The 25,808-nt window shown below is 38.0% G+C and overlaps 1 long non-coding RNA gene across 1 annotated transcript in view; it reads right to left on the reverse strand.

The window, feature by feature from the left end:
• Nucleotides 1-752: 752 nt before the first annotated feature.
• LOC117201344 (uncharacterized) overlaps nt 753-25,808 on the reverse strand; it is a 75,979-nt gene continuing 50,923 nt past the window's right edge. Inside the window, exon 4 of the long non-coding RNA XR_007479438.1 lies at nt 753-827. This is a non-coding gene — a long non-coding RNA (uncharacterized LOC117201344). The remainder of the gene's footprint in view (nt 828-25,808) is intronic.

Here is a 25,808-nt window from a genome sequence, read left to right on the forward strand (position 1 = left end):
CTTTGCTTTCCACCATATGCTGGTTGGCTGCTATAGGAGATATGTCAGCAATCTGATCTTAGTGACTTCTAAAGAATCACAAAATTATGACAACAAATGAAAAATGCACCTCATTTAAAGGCACTCACTTACCTAAGAGAGGAAGACCAAATTGAATATCTAGTATGGCAGCTCCACTGAAAGAGAACTGAAGAAAAGGCAGAAAAGAATGTTACAAAGCAAGAGAAAATGAAAGATGTTACAAAGAATGTTACAAAGCAAAACAAAACAAATAGTACCAGAACTCTTTCAGAAAATAACAAAGGAGAGAGGATATCCCTCTCATTTTTTGAAGCCAGCATTACGTTTACATCAAAGCCAGCAAAAGACATTACATAAAAAGAAAGCTATAGATAGATATCCCTCATGAACACAGGTAGAAAATTTCATAACCAAACGTTGGCAAATTAAATTTAACAATATATTAAAAATATTATGCAACATGACCATATCAGATTTATCTCAGAATACAGGTTAGTATAGCATTCAAATAGCAATGAATATAATCCACTGTATTTTCAGACTAAAAAAGAAAAAAACACAATGATTTCAATAACTGTAGAAAAGAGCATTTACCAAACCCAACATCCATTCCTGATTATAAAATCTCTCACCAATCTAATAACAGAAGGGAACTTTCCCAAACCAAGCAAGAACATCTATGAAAACCCAATGCTAACATTATATTTAATGTTGAAACACTGAATGCTTACCTATAACTTCATGAACAAGGCAGGGATATCTGCTCTCACCACTTGAATTCATCTTAATAATAGAGGTCCTAGACCCTGCAATAAGGGAAAAAAGGGAAGGGGAAGAAAAATCATAAATATCAGAAAGGAAAAAATGAAACTGTCTTAATTCAGAGATAAATATGATCTTACATGAAGTAAATTATAAGGGATGTGCAAAAACAGCTATAAAGTAATAAGTTTAGGGACATCAAATATTCAAGGTCAGTATGAAATTTTATTTCTAAATACTAACAACAAAATTGGGAATTGAAAACAAAAATACTATTTTACTAATTACATCAAAATTATATACTACTTACAGATAACTTTAACAAAATACGGGGAAGGACTGTACACTGAAAACTATAGAACATTGTTGAAAGAAATTTTAAAAGACCAACATAGAGATACAGTATATCCCCTGATCAGGAGAATAAATTAAAATGGCAATTCTCCCCAAATTGATATACAAATTTATTGCAAATCCTTTCAAAATCACAGCAGGCTTCTGTGCAGAAACTGGCAAGCTGATTCTAAAATATACATGAAAAGATGAGTAACCCAGAATAGCCAAAATAATATTGAAATAAACTGTAGCACTTATACTGCCCAGTTTCAAAATTATTATAAAGCTATTACAATCAAGAATTGTGGTTCTAGCAAGAGAAGAAACACATAGATCAATGGAACAGAACTGAGAATCCAGAAATTAATTCTTACATTCATGGTAAATTCAGTTTTAACAAAGATGCCCAAGAACCCAATGAATAAAGGATAGTCTTTTCAACAAATGATACTCACACCAGTGTATAACTACATATGAAAGATAAATCTAGCCTCTTAACTCACAACATATGCAAAGATTAACTCAAACTGGATCATAGACAATATAAGAACTAAAACTATTTCAAAAATTGGGCAAAATATGTGAATAGACACCTTCAGCAAAGTAAAAGCATATACTTATATGTGGCAAATAAGCACATGAAATTGTGCTCCACATCAATTATCATTAGAGAAATGAAAATTAAAATCACAATGAGATACCATTACAAACAATTTAAAATAGTTAAAAGAATAAAAAGACGAAGTTTTGGAAAGAATGTACAGAAAGTGGAACTCTTATACATTGCTGGCAGGAATGCAAACTGGTATAGCCATGTTGGAAAGCAGTTTGGCAGTGTCTTATAAAGATAAACATGCACTCAACATACAACCCAGCTATTGCACTCCCAGGAGAAATAGAAACATCTCTCTACACAAAAAAATTATATTTGAATGGTCTTAGCAGCTTTATTCATAATAGGATAAAACTGGAAAAAAACCCAATCCTTATGAACTGGTGAGTGGGTAAACAATGGGTGACAGACCAATATAATAGGATAAGCAATCAAAAGTAACAAACTACTGATATTCACATAAATACATGATTTTTTGCATAGATGAATCTTAAAAGCATTATACTAAATGAAAAGTCAGAATCACCAAAAAGTAGATACTGTATGACTCCAATTTATGTAAAATTCTAGACAAGGCAAAACTATAAAGATGGAAAGGTCAGTGGTTGACTGTTCCGTGGATGGAGGAGAGGATGAACTGTAAATGGGGACATGGAACTGGGTGATGCAATGTTCTTAGGCTTTCGCCAATTTTTGAATTATATTGTGTCTAAATTATATCTCATATAGTGGAGAATTTGAAAATGCTATGCAAGTACCGCTACCTATCCAAACTCACACTACACAAACTCTCCTTATCTGAACTTAGGGACCTGAATTCCAGACAGCTACCTTCTGAAACACAAGGAGAGCAAGAGTACTGGCAACACGGAGAAGAGAAGCATCCTTGCGTGGCCTTCACTGCTGGACTTTATAATGCAGGCCCCCTGCTGTAGTTTCCTCCACAGCGTGCATGTGTGGCCTTCACCCAAATATCTTCAAAATCTCTGGCAGCCTTTGCACCCCACTCACACCCATCACCAAAACCAAAACAAAAAACAACAAAAACAAAACCCAGATCAAAAGACAGATTAGCCTTCCGGGAAGATGGCGGAAGAGAAAGACGCTGAGATCACCTTCCTCCCCACAGATACACCTGAAATACATCTACACGTGGAACAACTCCTACAGAACACCTACTGAACGCTGGTAGAAGACCTCAGACCTCCCAAAAGGCAAGAACCCGCCCCCCCGCCCCCACATACCTGGGTAGGGCAAAAGAAAAAAGAATAAACAGAGACAAAAGGATAGGGACAGGTCCTGCACCAGTGGGAGAGAGCTGTGAAGGAGGAAACGTTTCCACACACTAGAAGCCCCTTCGCGGGCGGAGACTGCCGGTGGCGGAGGGGGAAAGCTTCGGAGCCCCGGAGGAGAGCACAGCAACAGGCGTGCGGAGGGCAAAGCAGAGAGATTCCCGCACAGAGGATCAGGGCCGACCGGCACTCACCAGCCTGAGAGGCTTGTCTGCTCACCCGCCGGGGCGGGCGCGGCTGGGAGCTGAGGCTCGGGCTTCGGTTGGAGCGCAGGGAAAGGACTGGGGTTGGCGGCGTGAACACAGCCTGCAGGGGGTTGGTGCAACACGGCTAGCTGGGAGGGAGTCCGGGGAAAAGCCTGGACCTGCTGAAGTGGCAAGAGACTTTTTCTTCCCTCTTTGTTTCCTGGTGCGCGAGGAGAGGGGATTAAGAGCGCTGCTTGAAGGAGCTCCAGAGACGGGCGCGAGCCACGGCTATCAGCGCAGACCCCAGAGACGGGCATGAGACGCTAAGGCTGCTGCTGCCGCCACCAAGAAGCCTGTGTGCGAGCATACGTCACTATCCACACCCCCTTTCTGGGGAGCCTATGCAGCCCGCCACTGCCCGGGTCCCGGGATCCTGGGACAACTCCCCTGGGAGAACGCACGGCGCGCCTTACGCTGGTGCAACGTCACGCCGGCCTCTGCCGCCGCAGGCCCGCCCCGCACTCCGTGCCCCTCCCTCCCCACGGCCTGAGTGAGCCAGAGCCTCCAATCAGCGGCTCCTTTAACCCCGTCCTGTCTGAGCAGAGAACAGACGCCCTCCGGCGACGTACACGCAGAGGCGGGGCCCAATCCAAAGCTGAACCCCGGCAGCTGTGCGAACAAAGAAGAGAAAGGGAAATCTCTTCCAGCAGCCTCAGGTGCAGCGGATTAAATCTCCACCATCAACTTGATGTACCCTGCATCTGTGGAATACCTGAATAGAAAACGAATCATCCCAAATTGAGGAGGTGGACTTTGAGAGCAAGATTTATGATTTTTTCCCCTTTTCCTCTTTTTGTGAGTGTGTGTGTGCTTCTGTGTGAGATTTTGTCTGTATAGCTTTGCTTCCACCATTTGTCCTAGGGTTCTATCCTTCCTTTTTTTTTTAAATTTTTTTCTTAATAATTATTTTTTTTATTTTAATAACTTTATTATATTTTATCTTACTTTATTTTACTTTATCTTCTTTCTTTCTTTTATTCCTTCCTTCCCTCCTTCCTTCCTCCCTCCCTCCCTCCCTTCTTTTTTTCTTTCTTTGTACTTCTAGTAATTCTTTCTTTCTACTTTTTCTCCCTTTTATTCTGAGCCGTGTAGATGAAAGGCTCTTGGGGCTGCAGCCAGGAGTCAGTGCTGTGCCTCTGAGGTGGGAGAGCCAACTTCAGGACACTGGTCCACAAGAGACCTCCCAGCTCCATATAATATCAAACGGCGAAAACCTCCCAGAGATCTCCATCTCAAAACCAGCATACAGCTTCACTCAATGACCAGCAAGCTACAGTGCTGGACATCCTATGCCAAACAACTAGCAAGACAGGAACACAACCCCACCCATTAGTAGAGAGGCTGCCTAAAATCATAATAAGTCCACAGACACCCCAAAACACACCACCAGACGTGGACCAGCCCACCAGAAAGACAAGATCCAGCCTCATCCACCAGAACACAGGCACTAGTCCCCTCCACCAGGAAGCCTACACAACTGAACCCACTGAACCAACCTTAGCCACTGGGGACAGACACCAAAAACAACGGGAACTATGAACCTGCAGCCTGCAAAAAGGAGACCCCAAACACAGTAAGATAAGCAAAATGAGAATACAGAAAAACACACTGCAGATGAAGGAGTAAGATAAAAACCCACCAGACCTAACAAATGAAGAGTAAATAGGCAGTCTACCTGAAAAAGAATTCAGAATAATGATAGTAAAGGTGATCCAAAATCTTGGAAATAGAATGGACAAAATGCAAGAAACATTTAACAAGGACCTAGAAGAACTAAAGATGAAACAAACAATGATGAACAACACAATAAATGAAATGAAAAATACTCTAGATGGGATCAACAGCAGAATAACTGAGGCAGAAGAACGGATAAGTGACCTGGAAGATAATGTAATGGAATAACTGAGGACATGGAAAGGAGACGTGACCCAGGAGCCCCCCTCTGCCCAGCAAACTGGGGGCTGGCGAATAAGCCAGAACTGCAAACAGTCCTGATTGCTTTGAGCGCCCCCCCACCCCCCGCGGCAAACCGGGGGCCTGCGAATAAGCATTGAGTGCTTTGGGCACTGATCCATGAGATGTCCTCAGTATAATCAGAATGGTGGGAACGCAAGGAAATATCCTTGTGCTACTTCAGTATAATCAAAATAATGGTGGGAACTTTGTGCTGCTTTTGCGCTCAAGGACGAAGCATGGCATGTTTTCAAGAAAGCCCATTATTGCTTGTATAATCAATAGAAGCATATGTTGCTGCTTTGGCATTTCTGGAATGTTAAGAAAATAAGTCTTAAAATGTAAACATAGATAATGATTTAATAAAAGCTACCACAGCAGGACAGACGGCGCTGTTTTGCCTGAGCTAGCGGCAGCCTTCTACTGCTGTGTTTCGGCACAATTCATCTCGTGTGATGAGCTTACTTTCGGCCCTGTCATAAGATAAACTACAGCATTTGGCGCCCGAACAGGGACCTGAAGGTAAGTAATCGCGTGATCGTGGGACTGAAGGGGAAATTGGTCTGCTCAAGAGTAAGCGAAACCTTCGGGAGCAGCAGAGTAACTGTAATGGGGAATTCCCATTCAGTAGAATTTCAATACATTAGATTCCTGAAACAGTTATTATGGAGTTCAGGAGTGAAAGTGAAACCAGAATCTTTTGATGAATTGTTTGTGCTGGTTCGTAAACATTGTAACTGGTTTCAACCTACTGGTCATAACCAGTTGAATTTAAAAGTTTGGAAACAGGTTAATGCAAGACTTAAGAAGAGCTCATCAGCATGGAGACCCTATATCTGTCCGAGTTTGGTCTCTTTGTAAATTAATTTCCCTTGCCCTGGAACCATTACAATCTGAAACGGAAAGTGAAAATGCGGCGTGCCCTCAGCGTCCGAATTCTGCTCCCGATCATTCTGCTGCTTTTCGTACTCTGTTTCGTGAGTCTCCTATAGAGGACCTTCCTCCGCCTCCTCCTCCCCTTGTGTCTGACACAGGAGAGGATTTTTCAGGTTCCAGTGATTAAGGGGCTTTTTCTGATGATGATAAAGGTTAGGAGCAGACTAGCAAACAAAATGAGATGCCACTTTCTCAACAGAATGAGATTTCTGATATACTTTCAAAGTTAAAAAATTTGATGGTTAAATTGGAAGAAAATAAAAACAATGGTACCACTCCTTTATATCAGGAGCCATGTCCTACTATTCCTTTGGCTACTCCTTTAGAATTAGCAGCTTATCCTGTTGGAGCCTCTCATCAGTTTCACTTTCCTCTAAAACCTGAATCTAATAGACCATTGTTGGAAGAAGAGATGAATAAGGAAGAAAAGCAATATTCTGAATCATTTTTTGCTTTCCCTATTGTTAGACAAGCTATGCCTGCTAATGATCAATTTCCGAATGGATATGTAAAAGTTGAGTATAACCCTCATGATGTAAAAATGTTTTAAATGCTAGAAGAAGCCATTAATGCATATGGGATGCATTCTAATTATGTTCAAGGTCTTTTGTCTAGGTATGCTTCCAAAAACATATTAATTCCTCAGGATTGGGAGGCGCTTGCCAAGACTGTTCTTGAACCTGGACAATATATGCAGTTTAAGACTTGGTGGAAAAGAAGAAGGCGCCTCCACTGACCTGGGGGCAAATGAAAAAGTTTAAAGGCACTGCTAAAAATTTTGTCATTTCACAGGGTAAACCCCTCACTAGCACCAATCTTTTTGTAGCCACGTTGGCAGTGTTGTCTGCACAGGTAATAAGCATATCAGCCAATGAGATAAATTGTACTAACCATACTTATTGGACTTATATTCCTAACCCTCTTCTTAACATGGGGGTTACCTGGTGGGATGCCCCAATTCTTGTATATGTAAATGAGTCTGGATCATTGCCTGGTCCTTTTGATGATAGAGGCCCTTTGAAGCTGGAAGAAGGAAGGATAATAGAGAATTACACGGTGGGTGTTAATGGACCTCCTATTTGTATGGGAAAGGGAGATCATTGCCTTAAAATGAATTATCAGGCATGGTTAAGTGTTGTCAAAAACGAAAGCAGATATCATGGGTTATATCTTTTGAGTGCTTATAGTTTTAAAAGTTCTAATTCCACTCTTAATGAGAATGTTTCCGCACCTTACTTGCCTCCATGCCAGGTGCCTCTTGTGGATCGATTATCGGATTGGGTCCATTGGACTCGATGCCAAGGAGAAATGGCTCGGGTTCTTGTTAATACTTCTTGAGGAAGCGTCATTGATTGGAGCCCTTTTGGCTCCGCCCGAGGAAAAAGGGGTCTGAAGAATTTACACTGGCATAGAGAGGATAACACTATTTATAGCAATACTATTAACGATACCATAGTGTGGCATGCTGGAGGGTTTTCTCCTCCAGGTCCTCATTTAAATGGATATCCTATCCAAAAGGACTTGTGGAAGCTTATGGCAACTTTGAAAAAGATTAATGCTTGGCTAGGACATATGGTTAACAAATCTGGAAATCATAGTTTAACTTTTCATAAAAATGTTACTCAGTATACTCATAATTGTGTGAAATTACCTTATATATTGTTAAAGGGACCAGCTGTATGGAATGAGACTCAAGGTATTATAATGTGTAAAATTGCTCTCTGTATACCTGCATTAACTCTACTATATCTTTTAACATATCTACTGAAAGTTTGTATATCTTATGAGCTCGGACAGGTCTTTGGCTTCCTGTCAATCTTGGAAGGGAATGGCAAGAATCTCTTCCTATGGCTGTTTTGCAATATTTAGCTGATGCATTAAAAAGAAGTAAAAGATTTGTAAGAATGTTGATTGCAGGTGTCATGGGTATTATAGCCATAACAGCTACTGCTGCAGTAGCTGGAGTTGCTTTAGAACAATCTATTCAGACCATTGATTATATAACTGATTGGCATAAAAATTCTGAAATGCTTTAGTCCTCTCAACGACAAATTGATTCGGAAATACATTCGGAAATAGCAGACTTACAACAAGCTGTGGTTATGTTGGGGGACCAACTTGTAAATTTACAAAGACAAATGAAGCTACGTTGTGACTGGAATCAAAGTGCCTTTTGTGTCACTTCGGTTCCATATAATCAGTCTGCATTCCCCTGGGCAAAAATAAAAAAGCATCTATTACATCACAAAAATTTGACAGAAGAAATTGTGAATTTACAAGGGAAAATTCAACAAACTTTTCAGAAGAAATTACAACGACTTAATTCACAAGAAGTATGGACTGGAATTATTCAAGGACTTAATAATCTAAATCCGATGTCTAAATTACATGCTTTATTTGGTTCTACTGCAGGATTGCTAATGCTCATTATAATAATAATCATATGTTTAATTGTAGTCCGACAACGAGTGAAAGCTACCCGCCATGCAACATTGCAACAAGCTGCCGTGTCCTTGATGCTGCACAAGCTGCAAAAAAAAGGGGGAAATGTAGTGGAATAACTGAGGACATGGAAAGGGGACGTGACCCATGAGCCCCCCCCCCCCCCAGCAAACTGGGGGCTGGCGAATAAGCCAGAACTGCAAACAGTCCTGATTGCTTTGAGCCCCCCGGGGCAAACTGGGGGCATGCGAATAAGCCAGAACTGTAAACAGGCCTGAATGCATTGAGCCCCCCCTCCCCCCCGGCAAACTGGGGGCCTGCGAATAAGCATTGAGTGCTTTGGGCACTGATCCATGAGATGTCCTCAGTATAATCAGAATGGTGGGAACGCAAGGAAATGTCCTTGTGCTACTTCGGTATAATCAAAATAATGGTGGGAACTTTGTGCTGCTTTTGCGCTCAAGGACGAAGCATGGCATGTGTTCAAGAAAGCCCATTATTGCTCGTATAATCAATAGAAGCATATGTTGCTACTTTGGCATTTCTGGAATGTTAAGAAAATAAGTCTTAAAATGTAAACATAGATAATGCTTTAATAAAAGCAACCACAGCAGGACAGAAGGCGCTGTTTTGCCTGAGCTAGCAGCAGCCCTCTACTGCTGCATTTCGGCACAATTCATCTCGTGTGATGAGCTTACTTTCGGACCTGTCATAAGATAAACTACAACAGATAAGATAGTGGAAATAACTACTGAAGAGCAGAATAAAGAAAAAAGAATGAAAAGAACTGACAACAGTCTCAGAGACCTCTGAGACAACACTAAACGCACCAACATTCGAATTATAGGGGTTCCAGAAGAAGAAGAGAAAAAGAAAGGGATTGAGAAAATCTTTGAAGAGATTATAGTTGAAAACTTCCCTAATATGGGAAAGGAAATAGTTAATCAAGTCCAGGAAGCACAGAGAGTCCCATACAGGATAAATCCAAGGAGAAACACGCCAAGACACATATTAATCAAACTGTCAAAAATTAAATACAAAGAAAACATATTAAAAGCAGCAAGGGAAAAACAACAAATAACACACAAGGGAATCCCCATAAGGTTAACAGCTGATCTCTCAGCAGAAACTCTGCAAGCCAGAAGGGAGTGGCAGGACATATTTAAAGTGATGAAAGAGAAAAATCTGCAACAAAGATTACTCTACCCAGCAAGGATCTCATTCAGATTTGATGGAGAAATTAAAACCTTTACAGACAAGCAAAAGCTGAGAGTTCAGCACCACCAAACCAGCTTTACAACAACTGCTAAACAAACTTCTCTAGGAAAGAAACACAAGAGAAGGAAAAGACCTACAATAATGAACCCAAAATAATTAAGAAAATGGGAATAGGAACATACATATTGATAATTACTTTAAATGTAAATGGACTAAATGATCCCACCAAAAGACAAAGATTGGCTGAATGGATACAAAAATAAGACCCATATATTTGCTGTCTACAAGAGACCCACTTCAGACCTAGAGATACATAAAGACTGAAAGTAAGGGGATGGAAGAAGATATTTCATGCAAATGGAAACCAAAAGAAAGCTAGAGTAGCAATTCTCATATCAGACAAAATAGACTTTAAAATAAAGACTATTAGAGGAGACAAAGAAGGACACTACAGAATGATCAAGGGATCGATCCAAGAAGAAGATATAACAACTGTAAATATTTATGCACCCAACATAGGAGCATCTCAATATATAAGGCAAATACTAACAGCCATAAAAGGGGAAATCGACAGTAACACATTCATAGTACGGGACTTTAAGACCCCACTTTCACCAATGGACAGACCATCCAAAATGAAAATAAATAAGGAGACACAAGCTTTAAATGATACATTAAACAAGATGTACTTAATTGATATTTATAGGACATTCCATCCAAAAACAACAGAATACACATTTTTCTCAAGTGCTCATGGAACATTCTCAAGGATAGATCATATCTTGGGTCACAGTCAAGCCTTGGTAAATTTAAGAAAATTGAAATTGTTTCAAGTATCTTTTCCGACCACAACACTATGAGACTAGATATCAATTACAGGAAAAGATCTGTAACAAATACAAACACATGGAGGCTAAACAATACACTACTTAATAACAAAGTGATCACTGAAGAAATCAAAGAGGAAGTTTAAAAAATACCTAGAAATAAATGACAATGGAGACACAACGACCCAAAATCTATGGGATGGAGCAAAAGCAGTTCTAAGAGGGAAGTTTATAGCAATACAATCCTACCTTAAGAAACAGGAAACATCTCGAATAAAGAACCTAACCTTGCACCTAAAGCAATTACAGAAAGAACAAAAAAACCCCAAAGCTAGCAGAAGGAAAGAAATCATAAAAATCAGATCAGAAATAAATGAAAAAGAAATGAAGGAAATGATAGCAAAGATCAATAAAACTAAAAACTGGTTCTTTAAGAAGATAAACAAAACTGATAAACCATTAGCCAGACTCATCAAGAAAAAAAGGGAGAAGACTCAAATCAATAGAATTAAAAATGAAAAAGGAGAAGTAACAACTGACACTGCAGAAATACAGAAGATCATGAGAGATTACTACAAGCAACTCTATGCCAATAAAATAGACAACCTGGAAGAAATGGACAAATTCTTAGAAATGCACAACATGCCAAGACTGAATCAGGAAGAAATAGAAAATTTGAACAGACCAATCACAAGAACTGAAATTGAAACTGTGATTAAAAATCTTCCAACAAGCAAAAGCCCAGGACCAGATGGCTTCACAGGCAAATTCTATCAAACATTTAGAGAAGAGCTAACACCTATCCTTCTCAAACTCTTCCAAAATATAGCAGAGGGAGGAACACTCCCACACTCATTCTATGAGGCCACCATCACCTTGATACCAAAACCAGACAAGGATGTCAAAAAGAAAGAAAACTACAGGCCAATATCACTGATGAACATAGATGCAAAACTCCTCAACAAAATACTAGGAAACAGAATCCAAAAGCACATTAAAAGGATCATATACCATGATCAAGTGGGGTTTATTCCAGGAATGCAAGGATTCTTCAATATACACAAAACAATCAACGTGATAAACCATATTAACAAATAGAAGGAGAAAAACCATAAGATCATCTCAATAGATGCAGAGAAAGCTTTCAACAAAATTCAACACCCATTTATGATAAAAACCCTATAGAAAGTAGGCATAGAGGGAACTTTCCTCAACATAATAAAGGCCATATATGACAAACCCACAGCCAACATCATCCTCAATGGTGAAAAGCTGAAAGCATTTCCATAAGATCAGGAACAAGACAAGGTTGCCCACTCTCACCTATCTTATTCAACATAGTTTTGGAAGTTTTAGCCACAGCAGTCAGAGAAGAAAAGGAAATAAAAGGAACCCAAATCGGGAAAGAAGAAGTAAAGCTGTCACTGTTTGCAGATGACATGATACTATACATAGAGAATCCTAAAGATGCTACCAGAAAACGACTAGAGCTAATCACTAAATTTGGAAAAGTAGCAGGATACAAAATTAATGCACAGAAATCTCTGGCATTCCTATACACTAATGATGAAAAATCTGAAAGTGAAATCAAGAAAACACTCCCATTTACCATTGCAACAAAAAGAATAAAATATCTAGGAATAAACCTACCTAAGGAGACAAAAGACCTGTATGCAGAAAGTTATAAGACACTGATGAAAGAAATTAAAGATGATATAAATAAATGGAGAGATATACCATGTTCTTGGATTGGAAGAATCAACATTGTGAAAATGACTCTACCACCCAAAGCAATCTACTTATTGAATGCAATCCCTATCAAACTACCACTGGTATTTTTCACAAAACCATAACAAAAAATTTCACAATTTCTATGGAAACACAAAAGACCCCGAATAGCCAAATCAATCTTGAGAACGAAAAACGGAGCTGGAGGAATCAGGCTCCCTGACTTCAGACTATACTACAAAGCTACAGTAATCAAGACAGTATGGTACTGGCACAAAAACAGAAACATAGATCAATGGAACAGGATAAAAAGCCCAGAGATAAACCCACGCACATATGGTCACCTTATCTTTGATAAAGCAGGCAGGAATGTACAGTGGATAAAGGACAGCCTCTTCAATAAGTGGCGCTGAGAAAACTGGACAGGTACATGTAAAAGTATGAGATTAGATCACTCCCTAACACCATACACAAAAGTAAGGTCAAAATGGATTAAAGACCTAAATGTAAGGCCAGAACCTTTCAAACTCTTAGAGGAAAACATAGGCAGAACACTCTATGACATAAATCACAGCAAGATCCTTTTTGACCCACCTCCTAGAAAAATGGAAATAAAAACAAAAATAAACAAATGGAACCTAATGAAAGTTCAAGTCTTTTGCACAGCAAAGGAAACCATAAACAAGACCAAAACAAACTCTCAGAATGGGAGAAAATATTTGCAAATGAAGCAACTGACAAAGGATTAATCTCCAAAATTTATAAGCAGCTCATGCAGCTCAATAACAAAAAAACAAACAACCCAATCCAAAAATGGGCAGAAGACCTAAATAGACATTTCTCCAAAGCAGATATACAGACTGCCAACAAACACATGAAAGAATGCTCAACTTCATTAATCATTAGAGAAATGCAAATCAAAACTACTATGAGATATCATCTCACACCAGTCAGAATGGCCATCATCACAAAATCTAGAAACAATAAATGCTGGAGAGGGTATGGAGAAAAGGGAACTCTCTTGCACTGTTGGTGGGAATGTAAACTGATACAGCCACTGTGGAGAACAGTATGGAGGTTCCTTAAAAAACTACAAATAGGGCTTCCCTGGTGGTGCAGTGTTTTAGAGTCCGCCTGCCGATGCAGGGGACACGGGTTCATGCCCCAGTTCGGGAAGATCCCACATGCTGCAGAGCGGTTGCGCCTTTGAGCCATAGCCGCTGAGTCTGCGCGTCCAGAGCCTGTTGCTCCGCACGGGAGAGGCCACAACAGTGTGAGGCCCGCGTACCACAACAAAACAAAACAAAACAAAACAAAACTACAAATCAAAGTACCATATGACCCAGCAATCCCACTACTGGGCATATACCCTGAGAAAACCATAATTCAAAAAGAGACATGTACCAAAATGTTCATTTCAGCTCTATTTACAATAGCCCAGAGATGGAAACAACCTGGAAAAAGAAACGAAATTGAGCTATTTGTAATGAGGTGGATAGACCTAGAGTCTGTCACACAGAGTGAAGTAAGTCAGAAAGAGAAAGACAAATACCGTATGCTAACACATATATATGGAATTTAAGAAAAAAAAAATGTCATGAAGAACCTAGGGGTAAGATAGGAATAAAGACACAGACCTACTAGAGAATGGACTTGAGGATATGGGTAGGGGGAAGCGTAAGCTGTGACAAAGCGAGAGAGAGGCATGGACGTATATACACTACCAAACGTAAGGTAGATAGCTAGTGGGAAGCAGCCGCATAGCACAGGGAGATCAGCTCGGTGCTTTGTGACCGCCTGGAGGGGTGGGATAGGGAGTGTTGGAGGGAGGGAGACGCAAGAGGGAAGAGATATGGGAACATATGTATATGTATAACTGATTCACTTTGTTATAAAGCAGAAACACAACATTGTAAAGCAATTATACTCCAATAAAGACATAAAAAAAGAACAAAACCCAAATCTCATACAGATTTTTTTTTTTTTTTTTTTGCGGTATGCGGGCCTCTCACCGTTGTGGCCTCTCCCGTTGCGGAGTACAGGCTCCGGACGTGCAGGCTCAGGGGCCATGGCTCATGGGCCCAGCTGCTCCACAGCATATGGGATCTTCCCGGACCGGGGCACGAACCCATGTCCCCTGCATCGGCAGGCGGACTCTCAACCACTGCGCCACCAGGGAAGCCCCTCATACAGATTTAATGTTTGTATGATCTTCCACAGAGGAAATAATAGTTTCCTTCCAGGAGCTCCTCTGAGACTTTACTTGCCTCTAACTTAAAACTTTTCAAATTCAATGTGTATTATTATATTTTATTTACATTTATCTACTCTATTGGATTGCTCCTTATTATGAAAGCTATTTCTGGGAATTAGTTTTTGTGGCCTTACAATGCTTTGGTACAGTGGCACTGACCCAGTAAAGCATATTTCAATGTTTTTTCATGTGTGTGATTGGTCTAATTGTCTTCAGGAACTTCTTCCTACAATCCAAGCTATTAGATATAACCATCTTTTCTTGCAAGCTAATATTTCTTATAAAGTCTGAGAATTTAATGCCATTTTGAACAGTTATTTGTTTACATTAAACAAATTTTATATTAAATTAAAATGTATTTTAATTCTCATATTGAACATTTGTTTCTGTTTATATTAAATTCAAATTCTATTATAGATTAGAAAAGAGAAAAGTGTATGTGTGAGTGTGTGTATGTGTGTCCCTTTTATAAATTATACCATATGCCTATCAGATTATCAGTTACTTGAATATTTATTATAAGGTGTCCACTTAATATGAAAAATATGAGTGCATTTCTGTAATTTTTTCTTCCATCTTTTCCTCCTCTCTCCAGGTTCCTGTTTTGTTAAAGAAAGAAGATAATTTAAAAACTCACAAACCTATCCTTTAAAACCATATACTGAGGACATAACGCTTGTAGAATGCATAAGCACTAGAAAAATATACATATAAATTTTAAAAACAATTATTTATTTAAAGTTCTGGGTGATGGAATCTTTTCTTTCACATCACTTATTTTTCACTATTTTTATTTGCTATGTGAAGTGGTATCTACTCAAAAAATATTAATCAGTGATAATTCAACTTATGCATATATTCAGACAATATAATTATCTATACTAATTGAAAAGCAATTAGAATTTAAAATGTTAAAATGTTCTATATAATCAAATTAGTACTTTTGAAAATATAACACATTTCTTCCTGCAAGTATAAATTATAGTTGAAAATTTATCAATAATGTTACCCAGAAATAAATAATAAATAAATGTCTCTCTGTGGCTTATAAAGAATGTATTCTCTGCAAACATCTCCCAGATTTTAACATTTTGTAGACACATTTTTTTTTTAGTTTCCTTTAAATGTGAAAGACAAATAGTTGATATTAATGAAAAATGCTCTTCTAAGAAAGTGTAAAGCAGTTTTATTTTAGTTCATTCTGAATGAAAGGAAAAATTTTATTCAAATGCAAATGCCAAAATGTGAACTGACAGCATTCGTCTGTCCAAGTTAGTAATCTGTCGCTTCAGTTATCAGAAGATGAAGTGAGTCATTTACAGTCTTGCATTTATAATGTTGATCCAGTGAATATAGTTGATCTCATAGATCAGAAATTCATAAGTTCAACTCTGACACCTCTCATTTTTTATATCTATTTTGGTACTATTTATGCGTAGACTGTTGAGAGTTTTCAAGTAAAAGAAACTGTGCATTTGATCCTTATTTATGAAAACAGCAAAAAATTATAATTAATAAAAATATAAAGCTTGAGTTAAATTCTTATCTTAAAACACTGGCCTGGAATTTTAGGGACCATTGTAGCCACAGACAAGCACTGCACCAAACATCAAGTAAGCCATTGAGAATCATCAGTTCATCTCATACAGATCATCACAGGACCGGAATGTTGAACGTGTGCCCTCTATTTCATGGAGAAATCTATGTATAAAAGCCCCTGTATATAATAAAAGTTCCCAGCAGCCGGTGTCGGGGGGACAGAAAGATACATACTCAAAAGCATTTCTATTGAATAATTTACTGTTATGATTAGCACCTTCAGCCTATTTAATAATGTTCAAACAATGTTAAATATACTGTCCAAGAAAAGACCTATTTTTAACCAATCTAGTAGTACTCATTTTGAAACTGACCCTTCACAATTCTTCTGGATCTCAAGGGAACCTCAGCTCCTGTTATCTCTACTCACTAGTGTGGAGCAATTAACACATACCCCAGCAGCTTAGTTTCTGTTTGACTGTGATTATTTTTAAAGTGTCAGGGAACTGAAACCATAGTCTTATAAGACAGGCCATGACACGAAGAAACAGTCTCTCTAAAACCATGGTATAGTCACTGTTCCACAGGTTTAAACTGAGAGGCAGTTCTCCAAATGTATTTACCCTAGTTAATGCCTAGCAAGGATTTAGTTATCTATTCTGTACTGTATTACTTTGACATGGACATTTTGCAGATTTAGGAAAGATGCTTCAAAAGTGGAAAGAATAAGCTGGAATAAATCTTTAGCCTTAAGAATTAGATGGTTAGGATAAAGATAATGTAGTTCAAACCCTTTTTATTTCACAGATAAATAGAACTCTAACTTAGTATTTTATCTATCTATCTATCATCTATCTATCTCATCTACCTGTTATCTATTTGCCTGTCTACTATCTATTGCTCTGTAAAAACCTACTCCAAAATTTAGGAGTTTAACAAGCTTTTTGTATTGCATTGATTTGTGGGTCAGGAAATTGGTAGGGCTCCTTTGTGCATTTCTTCTATTATACATGGAGCTGACTGGATCACTTTGTGGTATCAAGTTGGTCCCTGAGCTGTTCTGAAGAATCTAAGAGGGCTCCAAGCATATGCCTGATAACAGAGCAGAAGAGGGTAAGGCAGGAGACAGCTGTACTTCTCCTCTTTATGTTGTCTGAAGGACTCTTCCTGGATTTTCTCTAGTAGGGTAGCCAGATTTAATATATGGAGGCTTATAATATATATTATTCCAGAGATCCAGACAGGAGCTGACTGTTCTTTTAAAGACGATGCTTTACTCCACTTGTCAAGGTAGTCATACACCAGCCTAGATTCAAGTGGTAGGGAAGCAGACCTCATCACTCACTGTAATGAGTGCCAAAGAATTTTTGCCGTTTTAAATATGCCATAGTTCTGCCTATGGCCACTAATTATTTCCATTTCTCCCACATGCAAAATACACTCGGCTCTTCCCAAGATTCCCCGAAAGTCTTATCCTATTTCAACACCGACTTCACGTTTAATATCTTAGTATCTAAATTAAGTCCAGGTGTGAATAACATGCCCTGGGTAAAATTCCTTTTAATCAAAAGATTTGTGAATTAAAGAAATAAGTTATATGCTTCCCTCCATATTTACCCATAACATAGAATGAAAAGTTTCTTCTTTAGTAAATCTATGCGAGGCCACTAGAACCCAGTTGGCCGTTTGCAAATTATGCCTGGAAAGCTCCTTAGTTTAAACCATTATGTATATTTCTGATCTTCCCTATTGATGACACTGTTGCTGAATTTTCCACCACTACATAAAAAGGACCACTTTTAATCCAGCCATCAAATACAACTTCCTTACTGTCCTTCAAGCTCTCATCTACTTTCAAGCTTTTACTATCAGTCTCCTTGAGGTCCTCTGTCTATCCACTGCTGGCCCAAAGCCAATGCCACATGTTTCAGGTTTTAGTTATGGTAGCATCCCACTTCCAGGTAACAAATTCAGTTCCAGTTATCTATTGCTGCATCATAAACTATCGGGTACTTAATGGCTTCAAACAAAAACTTTATTTTTTATATCTCATGATTTTGTGAGTCAGCAAAAGCCAGTCTGAGCAGAAGTGGAACTCTGAAAAAGATTTCTATTAAATAAATTGCTAGTTTGACTAGCAATTCCAGCCTGTTTAAAGAATAATGTTCAGACAGCATAAAAAACGTTCACTATGAAAAGAGCTATGTGTAAGCAATAGTCCAAGTTGCCTAGCTGGCTAGGCAATTCTGCTTCATGTGTCATTCACTGAGATTATTCAGTGGTATTTAGGGAGTGGCTGAGCTGAACTGGAGGGTTCAACAGAGCTTCAATCACATCCCTACACCTTTACAGTGACAGTTAGCTGGGCTCATAGTAGCCCTTCACCCTCTCCCTTTACTCTCAGGGACATGCCATGTGTTCCTGCTCTCTAGGTAGCGGGGCTTCCGATACTGCAGTCCAGGGATCCCAGAGACCAAGGTGAAGCCATTAGTCCTCTTAAAGGCTAGGGTAGTAACTCGCTGAGTGTCAATTCTGCTATCTTCCAAATCGGTCACAAGCCAGCCCAGAAGCAAGGGTGGATAAAAGGATCCCACTTCTGAGTAGGAAGACTGTCCCAAAATGTGTGATAATTTTTAATCCATCACAAGCAGCATGCCCAAGATCACTCAGAGTTAGCAGAGTAGCTCGGGTTTGGATTCAGGTCTCCTAAACCCCAACTTTTCTTTTTAAATGTTTACATTGTCTTTAGATATGGGTTTCTCCTTCATCTTCACCTTTTTTTTTTTTTCTCTTTAAGACAAATTTGTCTTTATTTTTTTGAATAAAGTATTTAGGGAGTGGCTGAGCTGAACTGGAGGGTTCAACAGAGCTTCAATCACATTCTTTCAGTCTCAGATGAAAAAATTATCTGAGTGACTTTTCATACCAGAGTCTGGAGATATAAAGGTTACCCTCCCTGTGGTCAAGGGAATCACTCAACATTTTTAACATGCAATATCCTTTTTCCATATTTTTTAAAGTTTATAACAAAATATTTCAGTTAAATGAAATATATCTGCAAATAATATAATAAATGCCATGCACCCAGCAATCACTTAAAAATAAAATATTACTTATCTATATAATAGTCTGTGTTCCTCCTTTTGATCTCATTCCTCTCCATCTCCTCCAGAGTAACCACTATAATGTGGAAAGTGTTTGTACGTCTGCATAGATCTACATCCATATCTATGTCTATAGCTATATTTAGTATTTTTTTCTTCTGATCATTGCCATTCTATATCTTTTGCCCATTTTTACATGCAAATCTTGTTTGAAAGTTTTTTTTTTAATTTATGTATTTCAGTTATTAATGTTAGGCATTTATGTATCTTGCAGTTACCCTCTCCTGGACCATGGACCATAGGATCATCATGTCACTTAATGCTGTCTTTTAGAAAATAGATGTTGCTCATTTTAACATTTCACTTTTCCTGATTTTCATTTCTCCTATAACTAGTTTCTGGGCATGACAGGAGGTAAGCATATATTTTATTTGTTTCATATGAATAACTATTTCCACCATCATTATAAATGTAGGAGTTAATTCTTTCCCTCACTGGTCTGTGGTGCCACATATGTCCTAAAGCAGGGTTTAAAATGTATTTTTTTCTCTGTTTTGTGCCATTATTCCATTTATCTAACTCTTAACACAAATACTACCACATTATTTTTGAGATCTATGTGGCAAATACCCTCAGCTTATTCTTTTTCAAATCTTCTCTTAATAATTTTTGGCCCTCTCAATCACCTTGTAAGTGATATAATCAACTTGTCCATTCCATAAAAACCATGAAGGGATCATAATTGCTAATGCATTAAATTCATGTATCAATTAGGACTGAATTACCCTACATGTATTGTTAAGACTTTTCAGGCATAGATATGAATACCTCTATGTTCAATTCTTTAATGCTTTTCAAGAAGATATTATAATTTTCCCCTAAACATTTTACACACTTTCTTTATATTTATTACATAGTGCTTTACAGTTTTTATTGTTTTTATAGTGTTATCTTATTTGTTGCTGCTGTGTATAAGAACATAATGCATTTATGATCTTATATATGGCTACCCTGCTAAACTCACATTAATCCCAAATATTTCTCTCAAATTTTCAAGGTACAAATACAAATATATTGTGTGGGGATACTGACAATTTTTTCTTACTTTCAAAATCATACAACTTTTATTATATTTTTGTGTTCCAGCCCTACTTAGGGCCTCAAGCACAATGTTGGATAAAAATGGCCACAGCAGGCATTCTTGTCATTTTCCTGATTTAAAGGAAAACACTTCTACCTTTCAAAAAATAAGACTGATATTTGCCGAGATTTTAGGAGACATTTTCCCAGTTACTCCAAATTTACTTAGGTTTGTTTTTTTCTTTTTTTTTTTAACATCTTTATTGGCGTATAATTGCTTTACGATGGTGTGTTATTTTCTGCTTTATAACAAAGTGAATCAGTTATACATAGACATATGTTCCCATATCTCTTCCCTCTTGCGTCTCCCTCCCTCCCACCCTCCCTATCCCAACCCTCTAGCTTGTCACAAGCCACCTAGCTGATCTCCCTGTGCTATGCGGCTGCTTCCCACTAGCTATCTATTTTACGTTTGGCAGTGTACATATGTCCATGCCACTCTCTCACTTTGTCCCAGCTTACCCTTCCCCTCCCCATATCCTCAATTCCATGCTCTAGTAGGTCTGTGTCTTTATTCCCGTCTTACCCCTAGGTACTTCATGACCTTTTTTTTTTTCTTAGATTCCATATATATGTGTTAGCATATGGTATTTGTTCTTTACTTTCTGACTTACTTCACTCTGTATGACAGTCTCTAGGTATATCCAACTCACTACAAATAACTCAATTTTGTTTCTTTTTATGGCTGAGTAATATTCCATTGGAGATATATGCCACATCTTCGTTATCCATTCATCTGTCGATGGACACTTAGGTTGCTTCCATGTCCTGGCTATTGTAAATAGAGCTGCAATGAACACTGTGGTACATGACTCTTTTTGAATTATGGTTTTCTCAGGGTATATGCCCAGTAGTGGGATTGCTGGGTTGTATTATAGTTCTATTTTTAGTTTTTTAATCAACCTCCATACTGTTCTCCATAGTGGCTGTATCAATTTACATTCCCACCAACACTGCAAGAGGGTTCCCTTTTCTCCACACCCTCTCCAGCATTTATTGGTTGTAGACTTTTTGATGATGGCCATTCTGACTGGTGTGAGGTGATACCTCATTACAGTTTTGATTTGCATTTCTCTAATGATTAGTGATGTTGAGCATCCTTTCATGTGTTCTTGGCAATCTGTATATCTTCTTTGGAGAAATGTCTATTTCGGTCTTCTGCCCATTTTTGGATTGCATTGTTTGCTTTTTTAATACTGAGCTGCATGAGCCGCTTGCAAATTTTGGAGATTATTCCTTTGTCAGTTGCAAATATCTTCTCCCATTCTGAGGGTTGTCTTTTTGTCTTGTTTATGTTTTCCTGTGCTGTGGCCAAGCTTTTAAGTTTCATTAGATCCCATTTATTTTTTTTATTTCCATTTCTCTAGGAGGTGGGTCAAAAAGGATCTTGCTGTGATTTATGTCATAGAGTGTTCTGCCTATGTTGTCCTCTAAGAGTTTCATAGTGTCTGGTCTTACATTTAGGTCTTTAATCCATTTTGAGTTTATTTTTGTGTATGGTGTTAGGGAGTGTTCTAATTTCATTCTTTTACATGGAGCTCTCCAGTTTTCCCAGCACCACTTATTGAAGAGGCTATCTTTTCTCCATTGTATATTCTTGCCTCCTTTATCAAAAATAAGGTGACCATAGGTGCGTGGGTTTATCTCTGTGCTTTTTATCCTGTTTCATTGATCTATATTTCTGTTTTTGTGCCAGTATCATGCTGTCTTGATTGCTGTAGCTTTGTAGTATAGTCTGAAGTCAGGGAGCCTGATTCCTCCAGCTCTATTTTTCTTTCTCAAGATTGCTTTGGCTGTTCGGGGTCTTTTGTGTTTCCATACAAATTGTGAAATTTTTTGTTCTACTTCTGTGAAAAATGACATTGGTAGTTTGATAGGGATTGCACTGAATCTGTAGATTGCTTTGGATAGTATGGTCATTTTCACACTGCTGATTCTTCCATTCCAAGAACATGGTATATATCTCCATCTGTTTTTATCATCTTTATTTTCTTTCACCAGTGTCTTTTAGTTTTCTGCATGCAGGTCTTTTATTTCCTTAGGTAGGTTTATTCCTAGGTATTTTATTCTTTTTTTGCAATGGTAAATGAGAGTGTTTCCTTAAATTCTCTTTCAGATTTTATCATTAGTTTATAGGAATGCAAGAGATTTCTGTGCATTAATTTTGTATCCTGCTACTTTGCCAAATTCATTGATTAGCTCGAGTAGTTTTCTGGTAGCATCTTTAGGATTCTCTATGTATAGTATCATGTCATCTGCAAACAGCGACAGCTTTACTTCTTCTTTTCTGATTTGGATTCCTTTTATTTCTTTTTCTTCTCTGATTGCTGTGGCTAAAACTTCCAAAACTACGTTGAATAACAGTTGTGAGAGTGGACAACCTTGTCTTGTTCCTGATCTTAGTGGAAATGGTTTCAGTTTTTCATCATTGAGAATGATGTTGGCTGTGCGTTTATCATATATGGCCTTTATTATGTTGAGGTAAGTTCCCTCTATGCCTACTCTCTGGAGCGTATTTATCATAAATTGGTGTTGAATTTTTTTGAAAGGTTTTTCTGCATCTATTGAGACGATCATACGGTTTTTCCCCTTCAATTTGTTAATATGGTTTATCACATTGATTGATTTGTGTATATTGAAGAGTCCTTGCATTCCTGGGATAAACTCCACTTGATCATGGTGTATGATCCTTTTAATGTGCTGTTGGATTCTGTTTCTTGCATTGTTTTTGATAGTACAAGACAATATGCACAAATTCTCCCAACTTTGCATTTTTGTGACAAGGAGACAAAGAATTCAGACCCCAAGAATAAATAACACTAGGTATGGGATAAAGGGAAATGAAATCATAATGTTATTTTATATTAACTGCAGAGAGAAGTCCTCTTTGACTAAATGCTGTTGTTAGTTTCCTGTGGCTATTGTAACAAAGTACCACAAACTGGATGGCTTTGAAACAACAGAAATGTACAGTTCTAGAGGCTAGCTGTCTGAAATCAAGGTATCAGCAGGTTGGTTCCTTCTGAGAGGGAAGGATCTGTTCTAGGCCTCTCTCCTTGGTACACAGAGGACCGTCTATGTGTCTATAAGTTCATAAGGTAATCTTCCTGTATGTATGTCTGTGTCCAAAATGTACTTTTTTATAAGGATACCAGTCATATTGGATTAAGCCCCACCTTAATGACCTCATCTTAATATAACTAATTACTTCTGCAACAACCCAATCTCCAAGTAAGATCACATTCTGAGATACTGGGTGTTAGGACTTCAACATATGAATTTGGTGGGGGGAGGTGGCGGGGCAGTGGGAGAACAATTCAACCAATAACAGATGCTAATTGAGAAGAGCTCTGAATAAGGAGGGAAAGATAAACACAAGACTTTCTTGGGCAAGAGTGTTCCAGGCAGAGGGAGTAGTCAAAGGTATGAGATGGGAGCTTGCCTGGCATTTCCCAAGAACAGCATCCAGTGTGTGTGATGCAGAGTGAAGGGGGGTGGTGGTGGTGGAAGGAGATAGGATCAGAAAATCAGTAGGGGACCAGATCAGGAGAAGCCTGGCACAAGATGCCTGGTAAAGCATGGTAAGGACTTGTAGTTTATTCCATGTGATATAGGAAATCACTGAGAATTTTGAGCAGATGAGTGGCAAGATCTGACTTTGTAAATAAATAGAGATGTCAAGTATAGAAGCAAAGAAACTTGTTATGCAGTTATCACAACAATGCACAGGTAAGATAATGGTGGTTGCTAAGATAGTATGGTAAGGAGAAACCATGAGAATTATTTGATACTAGATGCATTTTGAAGAAAGATGCACATATTTTGCTAACAGGTTGGAGTATTACTTAGGAATGCTTACATTAATATCTCAGGCTGTAATTTTTCAGACCATGTGGGTAATATAAATTTGAACTTTAAACTTGCAGTAAGAGTTAGAAAGATGGCAGAATAGGAGGTTTCCATCTCTTGTCCCCTATGCAAACTTGCAGTGGGGAAGGCCTGTGATTAGAAGGTTTCTGAGGGGAAAACTTTTTAAAAAAATTAAATTCCCAGAATGCAGGCTGAATTAAATCACTTTCCAGCTTCCTTTCCTTTGATAGGTTGGTAAATTTCTTCTACTCCTGTTTTACTTAAAAGTGTAGAGCAGAGCTCTGGGAACACAATTCTCCATATTGAGAAGATACAGAGTCTTAACTGCCCCTTCACCATCTATTCCATGCCCACCCTTACTTAGAGGCTGTTAAGATTTCAGTCTCTAGGTCAAGAAGATAACAAACATATTGAGGGAGCCATGCTTTAGATATAGCTTATCTACTACAGGTCATTCTTTGCATTTGGAGTCAAGAGATTTTTCTTTATGTTATTTAAACTTAGCCTGCATTCAATGTAAAATTGTATCCAATACTCCTGGTAGCTTGAAGCTGGGAGAGTTGCTACAGGTATATGTTCCAATAAAGGGACAGAAACATGTATGCTATATTCATGATAAAGTGAAATGACATGCTCTAACTGAATTTACAATACAACTCCATCAGCTGAAAATGAAGGATGTTAAATGATGAACATGACTGCTCTTCTTACAAAACTGCACATTCATCTTGGTAACATGTACATATTATTGTTTCTTAGCATCTATGCTTATGATTCTTTTATTCAAGAGACTGTGTTTCCTTTTGTTTTGAAACTCTTGTTTTGATATATCAGGCTTTCACATTGTTTGAGTTATTACTGTTCAGTGTTAATATTAATGTTGAAATTAAGTGTAAAATTGGTACAACACCATCATTTTAATGCTTAAGGTGTTTTGTTTTTGTTTGTTTGGTATCAGTACAAGAAATTGAAAAAAAATAAAGTTGCTACTAAAACAAGAAGAAAAGAAACTTTTGATAATTCCATTCCTTATAGGACATATAATCATAAGCATTAACCATAATGGTAATACTGACATTTAGACTACAAAGGTATTTAATGTATAATTAACATTTTTAGTAATTCTTATAAAGTTTAACATCAAAAGAAAAGTATACAATTCATAAATATAAAGCCCTATAAATTCACAAAGTAAGCGTATCATTTTAACCAAAACTCCAAGAAACAAAATTTCACCAGCACCCCTGGAAACCTCCCTTTGCACACCTGTCTAGTCCACACTGTTTCTTCTCGCCATGAGTAATCACTATCTGGGCTTAAGACAGCATAGACAAGATTTGAGTATTTTTGAGCTTCATAGAAATGCAGTCATTCAGTATACAGTTTAAATAATGTTTGTGAAAATTATTCATTATTTTGTATGTAGTTTTAGTTTGTTTATTCTCAAAGCATTTTAGTGTTATTTATTGTGCTACTGATGAGAATTTGGGTTGTTTTCAGTTTGGGACTATAACAAATATTCCTTATA

Source organism: Orcinus orca, chromosome 9, assembly GCF_937001465.1.
Source record: "Orcinus orca chromosome 9, mOrcOrc1.1, whole genome shotgun sequence".
Classification (NCBI taxonomy): Eukaryota; Metazoa; Chordata; class Mammalia; order Artiodactyla; family Delphinidae; genus Orcinus; species Orcinus orca.